Source organism: Pseudophryne corroboree, chromosome 7 (genome assembly GCF_028390025.1).
Source record: "Pseudophryne corroboree isolate aPseCor3 chromosome 7, aPseCor3.hap2, whole genome shotgun sequence".
In the NCBI taxonomy this organism is placed as follows: Eukaryota; Metazoa; Chordata; class Amphibia; order Anura; family Myobatrachidae; genus Pseudophryne; species Pseudophryne corroboree.
This window is the reverse complement of record NC_086450.1, coordinates 419,817,834-419,841,881: the sequence shown is the minus strand read 5'-3', so window position 1 is coordinate 419,841,881 and position 24,048 is coordinate 419,817,834. Positions and strand designations below refer to the sequence as shown.

At 49.3% G+C, this 24,048-nt stretch overlaps 1 protein-coding gene across 3 annotated transcripts in view; it reads left to right on the top strand.

Moving 5' to 3' along the window:
* LOC134945485 (SEC14-like protein 5) overlaps positions 1-24,048 on the top strand; it is a 261,987-nt gene that overhangs the window by 96,506 nt on the left and 141,433 nt on the right. Inside the window, exon 1 of one of the 3 annotated variants that reach the window (XM_063934807.1) lies at positions 15,552-17,442. The exons of 1 other annotated variant lie outside the window; for it this stretch is intronic. The gene's annotated coding sequence lies outside the window, so the exon portion shown is untranslated. Of the gene's footprint in view, positions 1-15,551; positions 17,443-24,048 lie in introns of those variants that run through there. One more of the 3 variants, XM_063934804.1, reaches the window with a different exon arrangement.

Below are 24,048 nucleotides of genomic sequence, written 5' to 3'. Positions count from 1 at the left end.
ACACGCTATATTTTACATAGGAACAGTGCGCACATTAGGGCGCACAGCCCAAAAAGGGGTGTGTTCTTGCTGGGAAGGGGCATGGATGCACAATTTTACCCCCAATTCAAATAACGCCACACAGTAGTGCAACTTTATTCCCATTTTATCATGCGATAGTGTCCCTTATTCACGTTACACCACACCATATTGCTCATTATTCACATTAGACCACACAGTAGTGCCCTTTCTATATGTTATGCCACACCAGTAGAGCACCTTACACACATAATACCACACAGTAATGCCCCTTACACATTATGCCATTTCGTATGTAGATATAGCCGCAGTCACACACAGAATATAGGCATGCCGCATATCATTTTAATCAGCAGAAGCTGCTTATGCCCCTAGGCATACCAGATGCCCTAGGCATTTGCCTAGTTTGCCTATGCCTAGGGCCGGCTCTGGTGTCATAGACATTAGTCTTCATACAAGAACAGAATCTTCCTGCCTCATTCTCTAGGAATCTGGTTCTAGACTGCAAAAATTATACATATGTTACCTTATACTGCTCAGGAATATGGTGCATTCTCTACAGTGCATTGCTGCTATTAATCTGATACATTATCATGCATGCACTAGCAGTATTTACTATATATATTTGTCAAGGGGCCTAGACCATACACTCTCCAGTGATTAGCCAAGCCCCTGTGGTGACTTGTCACACCCCTCTAAAGGCTGGCCACACCCCTAAGCATGGGCCACTGCATTCCCCCGGTGGGCCCTTCATGCCCCAGTCCAACACTGCTTATTTATCAGAGTCTTTATACGAAGCAAAACAGATCATGGCATTAAAAAAACTGCATATGTGTCATTGTAGCACGTCATATACAGATTTAGGGGTATATGCAATTGCGGTCGAATTGCCGCAAATGTCAAAAAACGGGGCATTTTCGACACAAAAAAAAAAAAATTGGACAATGCAATACAGTACTTTTCGACAAAAAACGTCCGTTTCAGATTCGACTTTTTGAAATTCGACAGTTGTCAAATTCGACATGTCTGCAATGGTAAAAATGCGGCTTTTCGACAAAAGTATATTCAATTGAAGAATGTCGATTCGACAACAGTGCTTTTCGACAGTCATTTCGTCAATTTCAGTCCGCCTCATTTTGCTGGCGGAATCTAATAAAAAAATTTAAAAACATGTTTTTTTTTTGTTTTTTTTGTTGCTAATAGCATATCTATTTATATTAGAAGGGATTATCTACTTGGTTTGTCTATTAGAAGCCACAAGTATTATTTATATATATTTTTTTTACTGACTAAAATAATATGGAGAGATCAGAGCATGTTTTTCAGTGGGAAGGGGTGGGAATGGGTTAAAAATCAAGAAAAAAAAATGTGTGGGGTCCCCCCTCCTAAGCATAACCAGCCTCGGGGTCTTTGAGCCGGTCCTGGTTGTAAAAATACGGGGGGGAAATTGACAGGGGATCCCCAGTATTTTTACAACCAGCACCGGGCTCTGCGTCCAGTCCTGGTGCAAAAAATACGGGGGACAAAACGCGTAGGGGTCCCCCGTATTTTTAACACCAGCACCGGGCTCCGCTAGTCAGAGAGATAATGCCACAGCCGGGGGACACTTTTATATCGGTCCCTGCGGCCGTGGCATTAAATCACTAACTAGTCACCCCTGGCCGGGGTACCCTGGAGGAGTGGGGACCCCTTAAATCAAGGGGTACCCCCCCTCCAGCCACCCAAGGGCCAGGGGTGAAGCCCGAGGCTGTCCCCCCCATCCAAGGGCTGCGGATGGGGGGCTGATAGCCTTGTGTTAAATAAAAGAATATTGTTTTTTGTAGCAGAACTACAAGTCCCTGCAAGCCTCCCCCACAAGCTGGTACTTGGAGAACCACAAGTACCAGCATGCGGGGGGGAAACGGGCCCGCTGGTACCTGTAGTTCTACTGCAAAAAAAATACCCAAATAAAAACAGTACTCGCACACCGTGAAAGTAAAACTTTATTACATACATGCATGCCGACACACACATACTTACCTATGTTCACACGCCGACTCTGTCCACTTCTCCAAGTAGAATCCACGTTGTACCTGAAAATAAAATTATACTCACCAAAATCCAGTGTAGATCTGTCCTCTTCTGTTTTGTAATCCACGTACTTGGCAAAAAAATAAAACGCATTTACCCGGACCACGCACTGAAAGGGGTCCCATGTTTACACATGGGACCCCTTTCCCCGAATGCCGGGACCCCCCGTGACTCCTGTCACAGAGGGTCCCTTCAGCCAATCAGGGAGCACCACGTCGTGGCACTCTTCTGATTGGCTGTGTGCGTCTGAGCTGTCAGACGGCACATAGCACTGCCGCTCCATTATCTTCAATGGTGGGAACTTTGCGGTCAGCGGTGAGGTTACTCGCGGTCAGCCGCTGACGCAGATCCCGATGCTGGTTGTAAAAATACGGGGGATCCCCTGTCAATTTTTCCCCCGTATTTTTACAACCAGGACCGGCTCAAAGAGCCTGAGGCTGGTTATGCTTAGGAGGGGGGACCCCACGCAATTTTTTTCTGGGTTTTTTTAACACTTTTGTGTCGTCCAAAAAGTCGAATCCAGGACGCACACTATCCGTCAATTGGTCCGTTTTTTGACAGCGGGACTGTCGAAACCATTTTTTATTGAATATGTCGAATTCGGGTCACGGCGGGAGGGTATGTGACTGTTGAATTGTGTCGAATTTAAAAATGGTCGAATTCCAGCCGGCTGGTATTACCAGTAGATGAACGGCGGGGTGAGCGGCTTTCCATAGCGTCCTGCTATGGAAAGCCGCTCACCTCAGCTGACATCGCTGGGCAGGGGGGAAAAGCGCTAGGTCTGTATGCACTGAGCGCTTTTCAGCCCAGCGATGTCAGCAATCATCGCTATGCATACACGCTGGGCAAAAATGTGCAGTGTGTATGTACCTTAAGAGGCATTTTCAGCAAAAAAAAAAGATGTCTCCCTGGCACAGCTATAGTTAATGTTTATGATTGTGACATTTTTTACGTTATCAATTTTACAGGAAAGTGGAAAAGATTTTTTTTTTTTAAGTTTAAAAAATTGGAAATCTGTATATGACATTTAAAAAAATAAGATTTTAAACCTACCGGTAAATCTATTTCTCCTAGTCCGTAGAGGATGCTGGGGACTCCGTAAGGACCATGGGGTATAGACGGGCTCCGCAGGAGATAGGGCACCTAAAAAGAACTTTGACTATGGGTGTGCACTGGCTCCTCCCTCTATGCCCCTACTCCAGACCTCAGTTAGAGAACTGTGCCCAGAGGAGATGGACAATACAAGGCAGGATTTAGCAATCCAAGGGCAAGATTCATACCAGCCCACACCAATCATACCATGTAACCTGGAACATACATAACCAGTTAACAGTATGAACAAAAAACAACAGTAACGGTCCAAGACCGATGTCAACTGTAACATAACCCTTATGTAAGCAACAACTATATACAAGTCTTGCAGAATGTTGTCCGCACTGGGACGGGCGCCCAGCATCCTCTACGGACTAGGAGAAATAGATTTACCGGTAGGTTTAAAATCTTATTTTCTCTTACGTCCTAGAGGATGCTGGGGACTCCATAAGGACCATGGGGTTTATACCAAAGCATCCAATCGGGCGGGAGAGTGCGGACAACTCTGCAGCACCGACTAAGCAAACGCTAGGTCCTCATCAACCAGGGTATCAAACTTGTAGAATTTAGCAAAAGTGTTTGACCCAGACCACGTCGCCGCTCGGCAAAGTTGTAAAGCCGAGACGCCTCGGGCAGCCGCCCAAGAAGAGCCCACCTTCCTAGTGGAATGGGCCTTAACCGAATTTGGTATCGGCAATCCAGCCATAGAGTGAGCCTGCTGAATCGTATTACAGATCCAGCGAGCAATAGTCTGCTTTGAAGCAGGAGCGCCAATCTTATTGGCCGCATACAGAACAAACAGAGCCTCTGTTTTCCTAATTCTAGCCGTCCTGGCTACATGAATTTTTAAGGCCCTGACTACGTCCAGGGATCTGGAATCCTCCAGGTCACCTGTAGCCACAGGCACGACTATAGGCTGATTCATATGGAACGACGAAACCACTTTAGGCAAAAATTGCGGACGTGTCCTCAATTCAGCTCGATCCACATGAAAAATCAAGTAGGGACTCTTGTGTGATAGAGCCGCCAATTCTGACACTCGCCTTGCTGATGCTAAGGCCAACAACATTACCACCTTCCAGGTAAGAAATTTTAACTCAACCTTGTTAAGCGGTTCAAACCAGTGTGATTTTAGGAACTGTAACACCAAACGTAACCGCGGTAAGTCTTGAAATACACAGGGCCCCTGCTGCAACAGGTCTTCCCTCAGAGGAAGAGGCCAGGGGTCTCCTGTGAGCATCTCTTGTAGTTCCGAGTACCAAGCCCTTCGAGGCCAGTCTGGGACAACGAGTATCGTCTGTACTCTTCTTCGTCTTATTATCCTCAACACTTTCGTGATGAGAGGAAGAGGAGGGAACACGTAGACCGATTCGAACACCCACGGTGTTACCAGTGCGTCTACTGCTACTGCCTGAGGGTCCCGAGACCTGGCGCAATACCTTTTTTGTTGAGGCGTGACGCCATCATGTCTATTTGAGGAGTTCCCCAAAGACGTGTTACGTCTGCAAAGACTTCTTGATGAAGTCCCCACTCTCCTGGATGGAGATCGTGTCTGCTGAGGAAGTCTGCTTCCCAGTTGTCCACTCCCGGAATGAAGACAGCCGACAGAGCGCTTACATGATTTTCCGCCCAGCGAAGGATCCTTGTGGCTTCCGCCATCGCGACTCTGCTTCTTGTCCCGCCTTCGCGGTTCACATGAGCCACTGCTGTGACATTGTCTGATTGAATCAGAACCGGAAGGTTTCGAAGAAAACTCTCCGCTTGTCGAAGGCCGTTGTAAATGGCCCTGAGTTCCAACACATTGATGTGTAGACAGGACTCCTGGTCTGAGCAAAGACCCTGAAAAGTCTTTCCCTGTGTGACCGCTCCTCATCCTCGGAGGCTCGCGTCCGTGGTAACCAGGATCCAGTCCTGAATCCCGAACCTGCGACCCTCCAGCAGGTGAGCACTTTGCAACCACCACAGGAGAGACACTCTGGCTCCTGGGGACAGAGGTATTTTCCGATGTAAATGCAGATGGGACCCGGACCACTTGTCCAGAAGGTCCCATTGAAAAGTCCTTGCATGGAACCTTCCGAAGGGAATGGCCTCGTAGGCCGCCACCATTTCCCCCAGAACTCGAGTGCATTGGTGAACTGACACCCTTTTCGGTTTTAGCAGTTCTCTGACCATGTTCTGGATGTCTTGGGTTTTCTCTATTGGAAGGAAGACCTTCATTTGTTCCGTATCCAGTATCATACCTAGGAACGGTAGTCGAGTTGTCGGAATCAACTGTGACTTCGGTAGATTTAGAATCCAACACTGCTCAGCAATTTCTCTCTTGATCTCGCTTTTATCAGGAGATCGTCCAAGTATGGGATAATTGTGACTCCATTTTAAATTTGAATCTTTTTATGTACAGGTTTAGGGATTTCAGATTCAAAATCGGTCTGACCGTACCGTCCGGTTTCGGGACCACAAATAGGGTTGAATAGTAACCTCTTCCCTGCTGGTGCAGGGGAACCTTGATTATCACTTGCTGTATACACAGCGTTTGAATTGCAGCTAACACTACATCCCTTTCCGATGTGGAAGCTGGTAGGGCCGATTTGAAAAATCGGCGCGGGGGCACCTCCTCGAATTCCAATTTGTAACCCTGGGAAACTATTTCCAACACCCAGGGATTCAGGTCCGCACTGACCCAGACCTGACTGAAAAGTCGAAGACGTGCCCCCACCGGTGCGGACTCCGTCAGGGGAGTCCCAGCGTCATGCTGTGGGTTTTGGAACAGCCGGGGAGGACTTTTGTTCCTGGGCACCTGCCGAAGCAGGTGCTCTCTTACCTCTGCCCTTACCTCTGGCGAGGAAAGAGGATCCCCGACCTCTTTTGGACTTGTGCGACCGAAAGGACTGCATCTGATAGGGTGTTGCTTTCTTTTGCTGTTGGGGAATATATGGTAAAAAATTTGATTTACCTGCTGTAGCTGTGGAAACCAGGTCCGTCAGCCCATCCCCAAACAATACATCACCCTTATAGGGTAGTACTTCCATATGTTTTTTGGAATCCGCATCACCCGTCCATTGGCGAGTCCATAAGGATCTTCTCGCTGAGATAGACATGGCATTGGCCCTAGAAGCTAGCAATCCAATGTCCCATTGAGCATCCCTCATAAATAAGACTGCGTCTTTTATATGGGCTAGAGTTAGGAATATAGTATCCTTATCCATAGTATTAAATTGATCTGTCAGCTCATCTGTCCAAGCTGCAATTGCGCTACACACCCATGCTGACGCAATTGTCGGTCTTAGCACAGCACCCGTATGAGAATAAATACACTTTAAGGTAGTTTCTTGCCTGCGATCTGCAGGGTCCTTAAGGGCCGCTGTGTCAGGAGACGGTAGCGCCACTTTCTTGGACAAGCGCGTCAGAGCCTTGTCCACAGTGGGGGGTGATTCCCAAATCTCCCTGTCCTGCTTAGGGAAAGGGTATGCCATAAAAATTATTTTGGGGATCTGCGGTCTCTTATCCGGAGTCTCCCAAGCTTTTCCAAAGAACTCATTTAATTCATGAGATGTGGGAAAATTAATAATCTGTTTCTTTTCCTTAAACATGTGTACCCTTGTGTCGGGGACCGAGGGTTCATCCACAATATGCAACACATCCCTTATTGCCACAATCATACACTGAATGGTTTTAGTCACCCTAGGGTGCAATTTTACTTCGTCATAGTCGACACTGGAATCAGAGGCCGTGTCGGTAGTAGTGTCTTGTGTTAAGGGACGCTTTTGAGACTCCGACGGGCTCTGTGAGTCGGTCCAATCCGAGGATTGACCCTCTGATGTCCCCCCTAAATCAGCCTAATCAAGCCTTTTATGTAAAGATGCCACACTTGCATTCAACATATGCCACATGTCCATCCAATCTGGAGTCGGCACAACCGACGGGGACACACCACTCATTTGCTCCACCTCCTCCTTGGAGAAGCCTTCCGCCTCAGACATGTCGACACACACGTACCGACACCCCACACACACAGGGAGTTACCTATAAGGGGACAAAACCCCAACCAGGCCCTTAGGAGAGACAGAGAGAGAGAGTATGCCAGCACACACCCAGCGCTTAAAAACACTGGAATATATGACCAGATAGCGCTGTTATATGTATATAATTGTAATCTCCACTCACTGCGTCGCCAAAGTGCCCCCTCCTCTTTTTTCCCGCCTGTGAAGCTCAGCAGGGGAGAACAGGGAGCCAGCGTTTCCTCATGCAGTCTCTGTGGAGAAAATGGCGATGGTTAGTGCTGAGGATCAAGCCCCGCCCACCCGACGGCGGGCTTCGGTCCCATCAACCTTCTATATAAAAATGGCGGGGGTTACCGGATTTACTGTGCCACAGCTTGATCCATGCTTATCAATGCCAAATATGAGGAATATTGCTGCCCAGGCCCCCCCCCCCTGCGCCCTGCACCCTTCAGTGCCTGCTTGTGTGTGTGTGACTGGGAGCAATGATGCGCAGCTTACCGCTGCGCGCTTACCTCATGAAGATCTGATGTCTTCTGCCGCCTGAAGTCTTCTTTGCCTTCTCATACTCACCCGGCTTCTATCTTCAGCATCTGTGAGGAGGACGGCGGCGCGGCTCCGGGACGAACCCCAGGTGAGGCCTGTGTTCCGACTCCCTCTGGAGCTAATGGTGTCCAGTAGCCTTAGAAGCAGTGCCCAACTTGACAAGCAAGCTCTGCTTCTCTCTCCTCGGTCCCACGATGCAGGGAGCCTGTTGCCAACAGGACTCCCTGAAAATAAAAAACCTAACAACATTCTTTTTCCACAAAAAACTCTGGAGAGCTCTCTGCAGTGCATCCATTCTCCTCTGGGCACAAGATCTAACTGAGGTCTGGAGGAGGGGCATAGAGGGAGGAGCCAGTGCACACCCATAGTCAAAGTTCTTTTTAGGTGCCCTATCTCCTGCGGAGCCCGTCTATACCCCATGGTCCTTACGGAGTCCCCAGCATCCTCTAGGACGTAAGAGAAAATATAGTAGAGGCACCCCCGCACCAGGCGCTTGCATAAGCAGAGGCACCCCCACAGCAGGCGCTCACACAAGTATAGGCACCCCCGCAACAGGCGCTCGCACGTGTATAGGCACCCCTGCAACAGGTGCTCGCACAAGTAGAGGCACCCCCGCAGTAGGCGCTCGTACAAGTAGAGGCCCCCCGCAACAGGCACTCGCACAAGTATAGGCACCCCGCAACAGGCGCTCGCACAAGTATAGGCACCCCGCAACAGGCGCTCGCACAAGTATAGGCACCCCGCAACAGGCACTCGCACAAGTATAGGCACCCCGCAACAGGCGCTCGCACAAGTATAGGCACCCCTGCAGCAGGCGCTTGCACTAGTAAAGGCACCCCCACAGTCTGCCGCTTCTACAGGTAGAGGCACCCCCACGAACAGGCTCTTGCACAGGCAGCCACCCTCGCAGCAGGCACTCACACAGGCAGAGTCACCCCAACAGCAGGAGCTCACACAGAGTTACCCACGCAGCAGGCAGAGTCATCCCTGCAGCAGGCTCTTGCACAGGCAGAGTCACTCTCACAGCAGAGTCACCATTACCCATCCTGGGTCACGCTTTCAGGGCTGTTTCTGGACAATTTGGCTCCAAGTGCGAACAGTAAAATAATGCGCGCCCCCCTCCCCCACCCAGACATTCTACCTTACACCCCAGTTTTTGACCCTGCACCAACATACCTCAGTCACCACAGGAAAGGAAAAAAAGTCCACCATATTAAGCACGACGCAGTAATGCCCCATGCACCATATTATGCCCCCTGCACCATATTACAGATGGAGCCCTGCTCATCTATCCCTTTAATAGGATTAATTGAGCCAGTGCTGTCGGACTTAATCCCCTGCTGTATTGTTCTCTCTGTATTGTATTGCAGCTGAGAACAATAGATGAAAATAAGATTTTAAACCTACCAGTAAATCTTTTTCTCCTAGTCCGTAGAGGATGCTGGGGACTCCGTAAGGACCATGGGGTATAGACTGGCTCCGCAGGAGACATGGGCACCTAAAAGAACTTTCTAGTATGGTGTGCACTGGCTCCTCCCTCTATGCCCCTCCTCCAGACCTCAGTTAGAGAACTGTGCCCAGAGGAGATGGACAACACGAGGAAAGGATTTTGTTAATCTAAGGGCAAGATTCATACCAGCCCACACCAATCATACCATATAACCTGGAATACACATAACCAGTTAACAGTATGAACAAACAACAGTACCGGTCCAAGACCGAGTCTAACTGTAACATAACCCTTATGTAAGCAATAACTATATACAAGCCTTGCAGATTTTCCGCACTGGGGCGGGCGCCCAGCATCCTCTACGGACTAGGAGAAAAAGATTTACCGGTAGGTTTAAAATCTTATTTTCTCTTACGTCCTAGAGGATGCTGGGGACTCCGTAAGGACCATGGGGTTTATACCAAAGCTCCCAATCGGGCGGGAGAGTGCGGATGACTCTGCAGCACCGACTGAGCAAATGCTAGGTCCTCATCAGTCAGGGTATCAAACTTGTAGAATTTAGCAAAAGTGTTTGAACCCGACCAAGTTGCTGCTCGGCAAAGCTGTAATGCCGAGATGCCCCGGGCAGCCGCCCAAGAAGAGCCCACCTTACTAGTGGAATGGGCCTTTACTGAATGCGGTAACGGCAATCCAGCCATAACATAAGCCTGCTGAATCGTGTTACAGATCCAGCGAGCAATAGTCTGCTTCGAAGCAGGCATGCCAATCTTGTTGGCAGCATACAGGACAAACAATGCATCTGTTTTCCTAATTCTAGCCGTCCTGGCTACATAAATCTTTAAGGCCCTGACTACATCCAGGGACATGGAATCCTCCAAGTCACTCGTAGCCACAGGCACCACAATAGGTTGGTTCATATGAAACGAAGACACCACCTTGGGTAAAAATTGATGACGAGTCCTCAATTCCGCTCTATCTACGTGAAAAATTAAGTAAGGGCTCTTGTAAGACAAAGGCCGCCAATTCTGACACACGCCTCGCAGATGCCAAGGCTAACAACATGACCACCTTCCAGGTGAGAAATTTCAACTCCACCGTTTTAAGGGGTTCAAACCAGTGTGATTAAAGGAACTGCAACACCACGTTCAGGTCCCATGGTGCCACCGGGGGCACAAAAGGAGGCTGGATGTGTAGTACTCCTTTTACAAACGTCTGGACTTCTGGGAGAGAAGCCAATTCCTTCTGAAAGAATATTGACAAGGCCGAAATCTGTACTTTAACAGAGCCTAACTTTAGGCCCATATCCCCTCCTTTCTGTAGGAAGTGGAGAAAACGACCCAGATGGAAATCTTCCGTAGGAGCATTCTTGGTTTCACACCAAGAGACATATTTCCGCCAGATACGGTGATAATGTTTTACCGTCACCTCCTTCCCAGCCTTTATTAGAGTAGGTATGACCTCCGGAGGAATACCCTTCTCCGCTAGGATCCGGCGTTCAACCGCCCTGCCGTCAAACGTAACCGCGGCAAGTCTTGGAACATGCAGGGCCCCTGCTGTAACAGGTCTTCCCTTAGAAGAAGAGGCCAGGGATCTTCCGTGAGCATCTCCTGAAGATCTGAGTACCAGGCCCTTTGAGGCCAGTCTGGAGCAATGAGTATTGTTTGTACTCTTTTTCGATTTATGATCCTCAACACTTTTGTGATGAAAGGAAGAGGAGGAAACACGTAGACCGACTGGAATATCCATGGTTTTACCAGAGCGTCTACTGCTATTGCCTGGGTCCCGGGACCTGGCACAATACCTCCGAAGCTTCTTGTTGAGGCGTGACGCCATCATGTCTATTTGAGGAACTCCCCAGAGATCCGTTATCTCTGCAAAGACTTCTTGATGAAGTCCCCACTCTCCTGGATGGAGATCGTGTCTGCTGAGGAAGTCTGCTTCCCAGTTGTCCACTCCCGGAATGTAGACAGCTGACAGAGCGCTTACGTGATTTTCCACCCAGCGAAGAATCCTGGTGGCTGCCGCCATCGCGACTCTGCTTCTTGTCCCGCCTTGGCGGTTCACATGAGCTACTGCCGTGACATTGTCTGATTGAATCAGAACCGGTAGGCTGCGAAGAAGAATCTCCGCTTGTCGAAGGCCGTTGTATATGGCCCTTAGCTCCAACACGTTGATGTGCAGACAGGACTCCTGGTCTGACCATAGTCCCTGAAAATATCTTCCTTGGGTGACTGCTCCCCATCCTCGGAGGCTCGCGTCCGTGGTTACCAGGATCCAGTCCTGAATGCCGAACCTGCGACCCTCTAGAAGGTGAGCACTTTGCAGCCACCATAGAAGAGACACCCTGGCCCTGTGGGGACAGTGTTATTTTTTTATGTCATTGTAGATGGGACCCGGACCATTTGTCCAGAAGATCCCACTGAAATGTCCTTGCATGGAAACTGCCGAAGGCAATGGCCTCGTAAGTTGCCACCATTTCCCCCAGAACCCGAGTGCATTGATGAGCTGACACTCTTTTGGGCTTCAGTAGTTCTCGGACCATGTTCTGGAGGTCCTGGACTTTTTCCAACGGGAGGAAAACTTTATTTTGTTCCGTGTCCAGTATCATGCCAAGGAAGGCTAGTCGAGTTGTCGGAACCAACTGTGACTTGTTGTGACCATGTTGCTGAAGCACTCTCTGAGAGAGTGCCACGTTCTCCAGTAATTGCTCTCTTGATCTCGCTTTTATCAGGAGATCGTCCAAGTATGGGATAATTGTGACTCCTCGCTTGCGCAGGATCACCATCATTTCCGCCATTATCTTGGTGAAAATCCTCGGGGCCGTGGACAGCCCAAACGGTAACGTCTGAAACTGGTAATGACAATCCTGTACCGCGAATCTCAGGTACTCCTGATGAGAGGGATATATGGGGACATGAAGGTAAGCATCCTTTATGTCCAGTGACACCATAAAATCCCCCCCTTCCAGGCAGGCTATCACCGCTCGGAGCGATTCCATCTTGAATTTGAATCTTTTCAGGTACAGGTTCAGGGATTTTAGGTTTAAAATGGGCATGACCGAACCATTCGGCTTCGGGACCACAAATAGGGTTGAATAATACCCTTTTCCCTGTTGGCTAAGGGGAACCCTGATAATCACTCGCTGTTGACACAGCGTTTGAATTGCAGCTAGCACTACTTCCCGCTCTGGAGTAGAAGCTGGTAAGGCCGACTTGAAAAAATCGGCGTGGGGGCACCTCTTCGAATTCCTGCTTGTAGCCCTGGGAGACTATTTCTATCACCCAAGGGTCCACGTCTGACTGAACCCAGACTTGGCTGAATAGTCGAAGGCGTGCCCCCACCTGAGCGGACTCCCGCAGGGGAGCCCCAGCGTCATGCGGTGGACTTAGCGGAAGCCGGGGAGGACTTCTGCTCTTGGGAACCAGCCTCAGCAGGTGTCCTCTTGCCTCTACCCTTACCTCTGGCGAGGAAAGAGGAGCCCCGACCTCTTCTGGATCTATGCGACCGAAAGGACTGCATCTGATATTGTGGGGGTTTCTTTTGCTGTTGGGGAACAAAAGGTAAAAAGGTCGACTTACCCGCGGTAGCTGTAGAGATCAGGTCTGCGAGGCCGTCCCCAAACAATACATCACCTTTGTAAGGTAAAACCTCCATATGCCTTTTTGAGTCTGCATCCCCCGTCCATTGGCGGATCCATAAGGCTCTTCTTGCCAAAATAGCCATAGCATTGGCTCTTGAACCCAGTAAACCAATGTCTCTTTGAGCGTCCATCATATATAAGACTGCGTCCTTAATATGAGCTAATGTTAACAAAATTGTATCCCTATCTAGGGTATCAAGGTCAGCTGACAGTGTATCTGTCCAAGCTGCTACTGCACTACATACCCATGCCGACGCAATTGCCGGTCTAAGCAAAGTACCAGTATGAGTGTAGATAGACTTTAGTGTAGTCTCTTGCCTGCGGTCCGCCGGGTACTTGAGGGCCGCTGTGTCAGGGGACGGTAGTGCCACCTTCTTGGAAAGGTGTGTTAAGGCTTTGTCCACTGTGGGAGAGGATTCCCAACGTACCCTGTCCTGTGTAGGGAAAGGGTACGCCATAAGAACCCTTTTGGGAATCTGCAGTTTCTCAAGCTTTTTTCACATAACTCATTAATTTTATTTCATGGGAAGGAGGAAAGTTTATAACCTCTTTCTTTCCCTTAAACATGTGTATCCTCGTGTCGGGCACCGAGGGCTCATCAGTGATATGTAACACATCTTTTATTGCAATAATCATGCACTGAATACTTTTTGTCACCCTGGGGTGCAACCTTGCTTCATCATAGTCGACACTGGAATCAGAGTCCGTGTCGGTATCTGTGTCCCTTATTTGCGAGAAGGGACGTTTCTGAGACCCCGACGGGTCCTGTGAGTCGGCAGAATCTGTAGATTGATTACCTGTCGACGCTCTGGACTCTGCTTTGTCCAGTCTTTCATGCAGTGAAGCTACACTAGCATTTAACATATGCCACATATTCATCCAATCCTGAGTCGGCACCGCTGACTGAGACACACCACTCATCTGTTCCACCTCCTCTTTGGATAAGCCTTCCGTTTCAGACATGCTGACACACGTACCGACACCCCACACACACACACACTGGGATATAATTATAAGGGGACAATTCCCCAAAGAAGGCCCTTTGGAGAGACAGAGAGAGAGTATGCCAGCACACACCAGCGCCAACTGACCCAGGGAAAAACCCCAGATAGCGCTTTTACATATAAATGTATACAGAATTCCCCACTCACTGCGCTTTAAATATGTGCCCCCCTCTCTTATTTTCAGCCCTCTGATGCTCAGCAGGGGAGAGTCCGGGGAGCCAGCGTTCTCTGCAGCCTCTGTGGAGAAAATGGCGCTGGTTAGTGTTGAGGGATCAAGCTCCACCCCCTCGCGCGGCAGGCTTCGGTCCCGCTCGAGATTTTGAAAAAAAATATGGCGGGGATTCGTAGTTTACTGCCCCGCAGCCTAACTACATGCTTCTTGCCTAAAAACGAGGTTTATTGCTGCCCAGGGCGCCCCCCCGCGCGCCCTGCACCCATCAGTGCCATGTGTGTGTGTAAATGTGGGAGCAATGGCGCGCAGCTACCTGCTGCGCGCTTACCTCATGAAGATCTGAAGTCTTCTGCCGCCTGACGTCTTCTTATGATCTGTCATATTCACCCGGCTTCTTTTTTCCGGCGTTTGTGAGGAGGATGGCGGCGCGGCTCCGGGACGAACCCCAGGGTGAGACCTGTGTTCCGACTCCCTCTGGAGCTAATGGTGTCCAGTAGCCTAAGAAGCAGAGCCCTTAACTCTTAAGAAGTGGGTCTGCTTCTCTCCCCTCAGTCCCACGATGCAGGGAGCCTGTTACCAGCAGAGCTCCCTGAAAATAAAAAAACCTAACAAAATTCTTTTTACAGAAAACTCAGGAGAGCTCCTGTAATGCACCCCATCTCCTCTGGGCACAAGATCTAACTGAGGTCTGGAGGAGGGGCATAGAGGGAGGAGCCAGTGCACACCATACTAGAAAGTTCTTTTAGGTGCCCATGTCTCCTGCGGAGCCCGTCTATACCCCATGGTCCTTACGGAGTCCCCAGCATCCTCTAGGACGTAAGAGAAAGGCTTATGCTAATAAACCTTGGTGCACCTAGGCGCAGCAGAGAAGGCTAGATGAGTGAGGCTCCATCTGTATGCCACACATTGTATTCCCGTGAATCATTATGCCCTACAGTAAGGCTTCTAATTACTTTTAAATTACCTGCTCATTGCCAGGGGTTTCATGGTCTGGGTTCCATGCTCGTTGCCAGGGGTTCCATGTCACACTGACAAAAGCTTCTGGTGCACAATGCCACACTCACACAATCCTCAGGTCGGTGCTTACTGTCACACTCACACAAGCCCTAGTGCCCACTGTCACATGCTGCCCGGTGCACAATGCCACACTCATATATGCCCCTAGTGCTCAGGGCCGGCACACTCATACAAGTCCCAGCGCACACTGTCAAACGGACACTACCATTAGATAGTGCAGGCGAGCCGGCTCGGAGAGCTTTCGAAGTTGCTGATGATGGAGACGGGTTAAAGGGACCAATGCGCACCAAGCACACCCCCTCCCGCTGGCGCTGACAGTGTAGGAAAGAACGGGGCCAGAGCCAGTACAGGTAAGGCAAGCTGCGAGTAGACAGCGACAGGTGCGTGGGGCGGAATCTATGATACTGGGAGGGCGTGACTATGCAACCGGCAGATGTGATTGGTGCGGGACCCCTGGCGGAAGAAGCCGTATTGCAGTTTGTGGGCAAATGTTGGCGTTCGGTTACCTTGGAGAGCTGGCGCGCCGGTATGGGGGAGTTAATGGTAGGCGGGGCCTGCGGACTGCTGCTGCTGCTGAGGGTGTCAGCCTAGGCTGAGTCTGAGAGACTGAGCAGGGATCGGGGAAGGGGAGATTCCAGCAGTCTGACTCTGACCTGAGGGGGACAGATCATGGAAACATGGTAGTGACAGTGTGCACCAGGGGCTTGTGTGAGTGTGACAGCTTCAGGGGCTTGTGTGAGTGTGACGGTGTGCACCCGGTGCTTGTGTGTGACAGTGAGCTTCAGGGACATCTGTGAGTGTTTGGCAGTGTGCACCAGAGGCTTGTGAATGTGTGACAGTGTGCATCAGGGGCTTGTGTGAGTGTGACAGTGTGCATCAGGGGCTTGTGTGAGTGTGTGATAGTGTGCACCAGGGGCTCGTGTGAGTGTGACAGTGTGCACCAGGGGCTTGTGTGATAGTGTGCACCAGGGGCTTGTGTGAGTGTGACAGTGTGCACCAGGGGCTTGTGTGATAGTGTGCACCAGGGGCTTGTGTGAGTGTGACAGTGTGCACCAGGGGCTTGTGTGATAGTGTGCACCAGGGGCTTGTGTGAGTGTGACAGTGTGCACCAAGGACTTGTGTGAGTGTGATAGTGTGCACCAGGGGCTCGTGTGAGTGTGACAGTGTGCACCAGGGGCTTGTGTGATAGTGTGCACCAGGGGCTTGTGTGAGTGTGACAGTGTGCACCAGGGGCTTGTGTGATAGTGTGCACCAGGGGCTTGTGTGAGTGTGACAGTGTGCACCAGGGGCTTGTGTGATAGTGTGCACCAGGGGCTTGTGTGAGTGTGACAGTGTGCACCAGGGGCTTGTGTGATAGTGTGCACCAGGGGCTTGTGTGAGTGTGACAGTGTGCACCAAGGACTTGTGTGAGTGTGACAGTGTGCACCAGGGGCTTGTGTGAGTGTGACAGTGTGCACCAGGGGCTTGTGTGAGTGTGACAGTGTGCACCAGGGGCTTGTGTGAGTGTGACAGTGTGCACCAAGGACTTGTGTGAGTGTGACAGTGTGCACCAGGGGCTTGTGTGATAGTGTGCACCAGGGGCTTGTGTGAGTGTGACAGTGTGCACCAGGGGCTTGTGTGATAGTGTGCACCAGGGGCTTGTGTGAGTGTGACAGTGTGCACCAAGGACTTGTGTGAGTGTGACAGTGTGCACCAGGGGCTTGTGTGAGTGTGACAGTGTGCACCAGGGGCTTGTGTGAGTGTGACAGTGTGCACCAGGGGCTTGTGTGAGTGTGACAGTGTGCACCAGGAGCTTATGTGACTGAACACCATGGAATTGTGTATGTGTGTTAGTGAAGTGTCACTATGATTTCACATGCGTGTGCATATATTTGCCTTAGTAAGAAGTGATCTAAATGAGTGTGCGTTTAGAGAGAGAAAAATAATTTTTATTAATATTCTTATTTATTTATAATGCCACCTTGTCTCTTTTAAAATATTTGAATATATATATTTATAAGACCCAGACATGTCCTGGAACATTGTGCAGATGGATCCAGGGTTTGACAATGTGTGACATGCAGATGTTGCATAGCAATACTGTTTTGACATGTATCCGCATCGATTGTTGTTTGCACGGGTTGCTGGTGATTGACAGTTGAGGGTAAGTGATTGGTGCAGTGACAAGTGATGAACAGATGGTGATCACAGTTACAGTGAATACAGCAGGTAAGCGGTCAGACTGTGCGTGAGAGGTGTAGGTCACACCTAGGAGGTGACGGTGCTAGATTTGTGCAGGCACTTTGCACAAGTGTCAGTAAGAGTGTGCAGGTGACATTGGAGAACAGACCAGACCTTGTCACCGCTTATGACAGAAGTTTATAGCAGAAGGCGTCCCACCGGTGGATTATCCAGGACACTGCCTAGGACTGCTGGCATCAGATCTACGAGATGAGGTGAGCAGTATTCATAATGCAGAGTCCAGAAAGGAGATGATGTTCTAGGGAGCATAAAATGTAGATGCTACACTTACTAATTTCGATTTAAATACATATGTATGTAACATAGAGTAGGTTTTACTCAACTGTCAGTGTCATTTTTGTTTGATGTGTTTTATAGTGACAACACAATTGCTCTTAGTCCACCTAGGAGGCACTGGTGATTTAGTGATGTCAGACCCGGAAAGATGCCTACATAGTTTTGCTAGTTGGTGTGGTGAACAGCTTATTTGCAAAAATATGACGTTCATACTCTAGGCACCTCAACAATGATTATTATTAATGGTGTGCATACGATAGGAGGCTGTGCTAGTGATCATTTTGCACCATTGACTGCTCCTTCAACATTTAGTTTTGCAGTAGCAAAAGAGCATTCTGTACGGGACACATGCACAGCTGTCTGTCTGCACAGTCCAATATACTGCAGAGGAATCTGAAAATCCTTCTCCGGTGATACTGTAGCGGCAGCCTATATGCTACAGCGCTTATTATTGGGGTGAAGCTCTGAAAAGCAAAACTCTTCGTTGTTGATAAATTGCACAGGTGGCGTTATGGTTAGCATTATGGCCTCATAGCACTGAGGTCTTGGGTTCAATTCCCACCATGGTTCTAACTGGAGTTTGTATGTTCTCCCATGTTTGTGTGGGTTTCCTCCCACACTCCTATAAAACATACCAGCTCCCAGACAAATATTAACCCTAGTGTGTATATGTGTGTACACATGGTAGGTAATGCTGTATAGGGCCTGATTCAGACCTGCTTGCTTTTGTGCGAATTCACAAGGCGGCCGGTTATCGATGAACTGCGCATGCGTATGGATCATAATGCGCACGCGCGAGGCCAAACTGCAAAAAAAAAAAAAAAAAATCCTGCGTCTTTTTTTTGTTCACTAGGCGTACACATGTTGATTGACAGGAAGCGGACGTTTGGGGGTTGTAACTGCCCGTTTTCTGGGAGTCTCAGGAAAAATGCAGGCGTTCCCAAGCGTTTTCAGGGAGGGTGTATGACGTCAGCTCCGGCCCTGATCAGCCTGTTTCTTTCGCGCTTTAGGAGTAAGTCCTGGGCTGCGCAGACTTGCACAGGGCAGGTAGTCACTCTGTCTGGGCGGTGACTATCTGATTGCAAACCTCTGCAAATTCACCACTAGTGGTCACCACTATAAATAAAATAGGTGCAAACCGCAGTCTTCATTGAAAACTATTAGGACTGCAGAGTGACTCTTTTATATCTTCCACGGCTGGCCTCTAATAATTTGGTATACTTGCATCAGGGTTGGTAAGCATGTTACCAAACGAGCATCATCGTGAAGCTCAAAGAACATCCAAAATAAATCTGACAAAAGGATATTATGAAAAAAAAATGCACCAATCAGGGGAACATTATTAAAAGATTTCAAAGTCTTATAATATCTCTAGATTGCAAGTAAAGTGGTTCAACTGAGAATTTATCTAGAAACGCCATCTTCCAAAACTGAGCATCTGTGCTTGTTATATAACGTTTAACGTGTTTTTTTGTGACATTACAGAATATTTTATGTTGATCAGTGATTAGCATTCCATAAATAAATCCAGTTCTGTGATGTAAGAAAATAAAATGTGTTAAATGCCAAAGGAGGGGAATACATTTTATTGGCACCGCCCTGGTGTTGGATTTAGGGGGTCATTCCGACCTGATCGTAGCTGTGCTAAATTTAGCACAGCTACGATCACTTACACTGACATGCGGGGGGACGCCCAGCACAGGGCTAGTCCGCCCCGCATGTCAGGCCCCCCCACACACACACAAGTACAAAAGAATCACACAGCGGCGATGCTTTTGATCTTGAAGAGTAACTCCCAGCCAGGGCAGCTCCTGCGGCTGGCCGGGAGTTACTCGTCGCTGCCTGGGTCGCAGCGGCTGCTTGTGAGGTCACGCAGCCGCTGCGGCCCGCCCCCCCACGGCCCGGCCACGCCTGCGTTGGCCGGACTGCACCCACAAAACGGCGACCAAACGCCGCCGTGCCGCCCCCTCCCACCCAGCGACCACCTTTACCTGTCAATCAGGCAGAGGCGATCGCTAGGCAGTGTCAGCTGTTGGCTGTCAGCCATGTGCCGGCGCATGCACAGTTCTGACCTGATCGCTGCGGTGCGATGAACTGCAGCGAGCGATCGGTCAGAATGACCCCCTTAGTGCATTAGTACAAATGCTTGTAGTCAGTTTATTTTTGCGGCACGGTACTCTATGATGTCTGTGCTTTGTATCTGTTGTTAAGCATTGAGCAGGACTCATTTCTGTCAGTGGAGCCCTGGTCAGCATCTGTAAATCACGAGTAGTTCAGATATGTGTTTTGTTTATGCTGCATCCATCCAGGTCCTTTCTATAAGATGGCATGATTTGTGTTATTTGAGCAGGACCTGCTGAGTCCTCACTCCCCCTCTTCTCACAGGGGTATGAACCTTCTTGCTTTATTAAGGCCCCATACATCCGGAACTCGTTTCCCCATCCCCCGATTCGCCTGGCGCCGCTGATCTGCTGATCCCGATGTGTCGGGGAATCGGGGAAATTAAACATTTTAAAAATTCTCAATTTTGCCGAACCTGACTGCAGTTGGGACCGGTTAATCGAGATTTTTAAACATGTTTAATTTCTCCGATTCCCCGATCTGGCTGTCGGGGGCTCAGGACATTGCCACAAACTGTTGGTAATATATAGGGGGCCTAATTCAGTAAGGACTGCAAATTCTGCTAATTAGCAGAATTTGCAGTCCTTCTGTTCGCATGCTGGGGGGCCGCCCATCGCAGGGCAAGGCTGCCCATCATGCTGACCGCCACCCCCCACGCCCCCACACCACCACCACCTTCAACAAGCAGAAATTGCGATCGCAGAAATTAAGGATGCCTCCTGCCGGCGCAGATTAGCTGCGCCCTAGGAGGCACGCCGCCATGTTTCTGATTGCGATGGCTGCGTGTGACATCACGCAGCCGCGGTGATCACGCCCCCTTAACGCCCCCCCCGCCCCCATTTGTCGGCCTCCACCCTTCGCAGCGCTCCGTCTCCGCCTTGGAAACGGAGCGTTGCTGCCCCGTGACCGCTTCTGCCTGATTGACAGGCAGAGGCAATCGCATTTTCTGTGGCCCCTCGCAGAAATTGCGGGTGCATGTGCAGGATGGGCGTGGCGCATGCACCCGCATCTTTTTCTAATTTTTTAGCAGTTGGATCGCACCCTGCGATCCAACCTGAATTAGGCCCAGGGTCCTTAACTTTCTTCTGTCTCTTCTGTGAGATTTCTTCCTAAGAGGACATTCAAATGGGCACTGTGAGGACGGGATAGACCAAATGTGTAAATTTGGCCACACCCACTGTGTCGCATCGCTGCATAGTGCAGCACACACATGTTGTTGCTAAGATGACATTGGGGTCTATGAATGAAGCAGTGAAAAGTGTGGAGAAGTTGCCCATGTCAACCAATCAGCTGACACGTATCCTTTTATAGAATGCACTTGATAAATATTACTTCAAAGCTGCTTGGTTGCCATGGGCAACTTCTCCACTGGCTCACTTCTCCATTCTTTTCACTGCTTCATGAATAGGCCCCTTTATTTGCTAAGAATCGCATTATCGCCCCACGAATCCTATAGGAAGTGGAAGTGTGACCTGTTCTCCCGTGAATCTGGTGGGGAGGTTCCCAAATATTTGTTAGTCTCCCGGACGTCCTTGTAGAATAGGTAAGCTTTCCTTCTTGCATGTAAAGGCATGCATGTAATGTGCCAACATCTGACACACGCTTCATACATCTAGCATACTTTCAGAGAACATTTCTATACTTTTTAACTTTGGAAATGTGCTCTACAGTGTTCAGAAGTGCCATCCATGCGGAAGAGCAATCTGTTCTGAGCGTGATGTGCTGCTTTATTGTAGAGGGTGGTCTTCAGTTTGCCGGCTATTGGGATCCTGGCGCACAGTGTCGGTATGCCGACACCCAGCATACCGACACCTTTTCTCCCTCTCGGTGGTCCACGACCCCCCTGGAGGGAGAATAGATAGCGGCGCGCCACCGTACCCGCAGCGTGGCACGCGCAGCAAGCCCACAAGGTGCTCATATGCGCTCGCCCAGCTGTCAGTATGCCGGCGGTCGGGATTCCGGCGCTGGTATGCTGGCCGCCGGGAGACCGGCTGCCGGCATACCATACTACACCCATTGTAGCTACTGTTTGCTTTAGGTGGCCGTTCCTTCTCCTCCATGGTATCCGTTTGGATGGTCGACCATGTTATGGTGGACAGTCATTAGGTCAACCACTACTGGTCGACATTGGCATGGTCGACATGGACACATGGTCGACACATGAAAAGGTCGACATGAGGTTTTTTTTAAAAAAAAAATTCTTTTGGGGAACTTTTCCATACTTTACGATCCACGTGGACTACGATTGGGAACGTTAATCTGCTTGAAGAGGGGACGCGGTGCACTAATTGGGGTTCCCAGTCACTTTACGCAGACAACGACACCAAAAAAAGTAAAAAACAAAACACGTCGACCCTTCATGTGTCGACCATTTTCACGTGTCGACCATTTGTCCATGTCGACCATGCCAATGTCAACCAATAGTGGTCGACCTAATGACTGTCGACCATAACATGGTCGACCATTCATACCGGAACCCTCTTCCATCATGGGAGAGTAGGAGAAAGAGATTACATGCTTCTAGTATAAAAAGGTTAATTCTAGAAAATAAATATATTTACATCCATGCAAATAATCAACTAGCAAAGATGCAATCTTACCAGTGAATGCCGCCAGGTCCAAAAATGCATGACCAGCGTCATTTTTGAGTGGTACTCTCACCTCTGTGTGCGTATGTTACATACTGTAGTTATGTCACCAAACATTATTCTGCAGTCACACGTGAAAGACGAACAAAACATGTATTATTGCAGCTTTTCTGCATTCAGCAAGTACATGAAAAACTCAGCGGGGAGATGTCCCAAATCCTGACCTAAATACACAAATGAACACCTGACTTGACAAGAGAAACACAGAAAACAGGCAAACGCTGTGGGTAAGGCTGGAAGTCAGCAATGCCTTGATTTGCACTAGATGTATTTGCATGACTGCAGGGGATGACCAGCTGCAAATATATTTACATACTTTTGACCATATAGGCATAAAAAAAGAAATATATTGAAAGTTACATCTTGCATATTATATACAGTATGTTACAGCGCAGTTTCCTAGTATTACAGAATTTGTTAGGTTTGTGATATTCTACTCTGGGGAATACTAGTTATGACTTTGGTACTGACCTTGAGAGAACTTGGCAATCTTGGCTCATGATTTATTACTCTTTCATTTAGTATAACTTTTTTTTATTTTTGCATTCCTGGTGACTATTACCATATCTGAGGTGTGTTGTACGTCACTATTGTCTAATATCTCTGGAAAGATCTCGCTGTTCTTGACAAAGGATTATGGGGGTAATTCAGAGTTGATCGTAGCAGCAAATCTGTTAGCAGATGGCCAAAACCATGGGGGTCATTCCGACCCGTTCGCACACAGCGGTTTTTCGCTGGGGTGTGAATGGGTCGGAACTGCGCACGCGCGTCGTGGCGGGCAACGGCGTGCACAGCAAAAAAAGAAGACGCAGCGCTGATCGCATGAAGATTGACAGCGGAGAGGCGTTCCGGGGTGGACACTCACCGTCGGATGCCGTTTTCGAGGAGTGGTCGTCCGGACACAGGCGTGTCCAGGCAAACGGAAGGCGGATGCGTCCCACAGGGTAAGTAGCTCCAGCCTTACTCTTCAACTGCACAAAACTTTTTTTGCTAAGCAAGGCTGCACAAGCAAACGCAGCCCTGCTAAGCTGAAATACACTCCCCCATAGGCAGAGATTAGTTGATCGCACCAGGTTCGCTGGTTGCGATCAACTCGGAATGACCCCCTATGTGCACTGCAGGGGGGGGGGGCAGATATAACATGTGCAGAGAGAGTTAGATTTGGGTGGGTTATTTTGTTTCTGTGCAGGGTAAATACTGGCTGCTTTATTTGTACACTGCAATTTAGATTTCAGATTGAACACACCACACCCAAATCTAACTCTCTTTACACATGTTATATCTGCCCCCCCCCCCCCCCCCCCCCCCCGCAGTACACATGGGGGCTCATTCCGAGTTGATCGCTCGCTGCCATTTTTCGCAGCATAGCAATCAGGCTAAAAATCGTCTGTTATGCGCATGCGTATGGGCCGCAGGGCGCACGCGCCAAGTAATTTCACACAAAACTATGCAATTTTACACAGGGGCGAGCAACGCTTTTCAGTCGCTCTGCTGATCGGCAAGTGATTGACAGGAAGTGGGTGTTTCTGGGCAGAAACTGACCGTTTTCCGGGAGTGTGCTAAAAAACGCAGGCGTGTCAGGCTTAAAACGCAGGAGTGGCTGGAGAAACGGGGGAGTGGCTGGCCGAACGCAGGGCGTGTTTGTGACGTCAAACCAGGAACTAAACAGTCTGCAGTGATCGCAATCTAGGAGTAGGTCTGGAGCTACTCAGAAACTGCAGGAAAAGATTTTCGAGCAATTCTGCTAATCTTTCG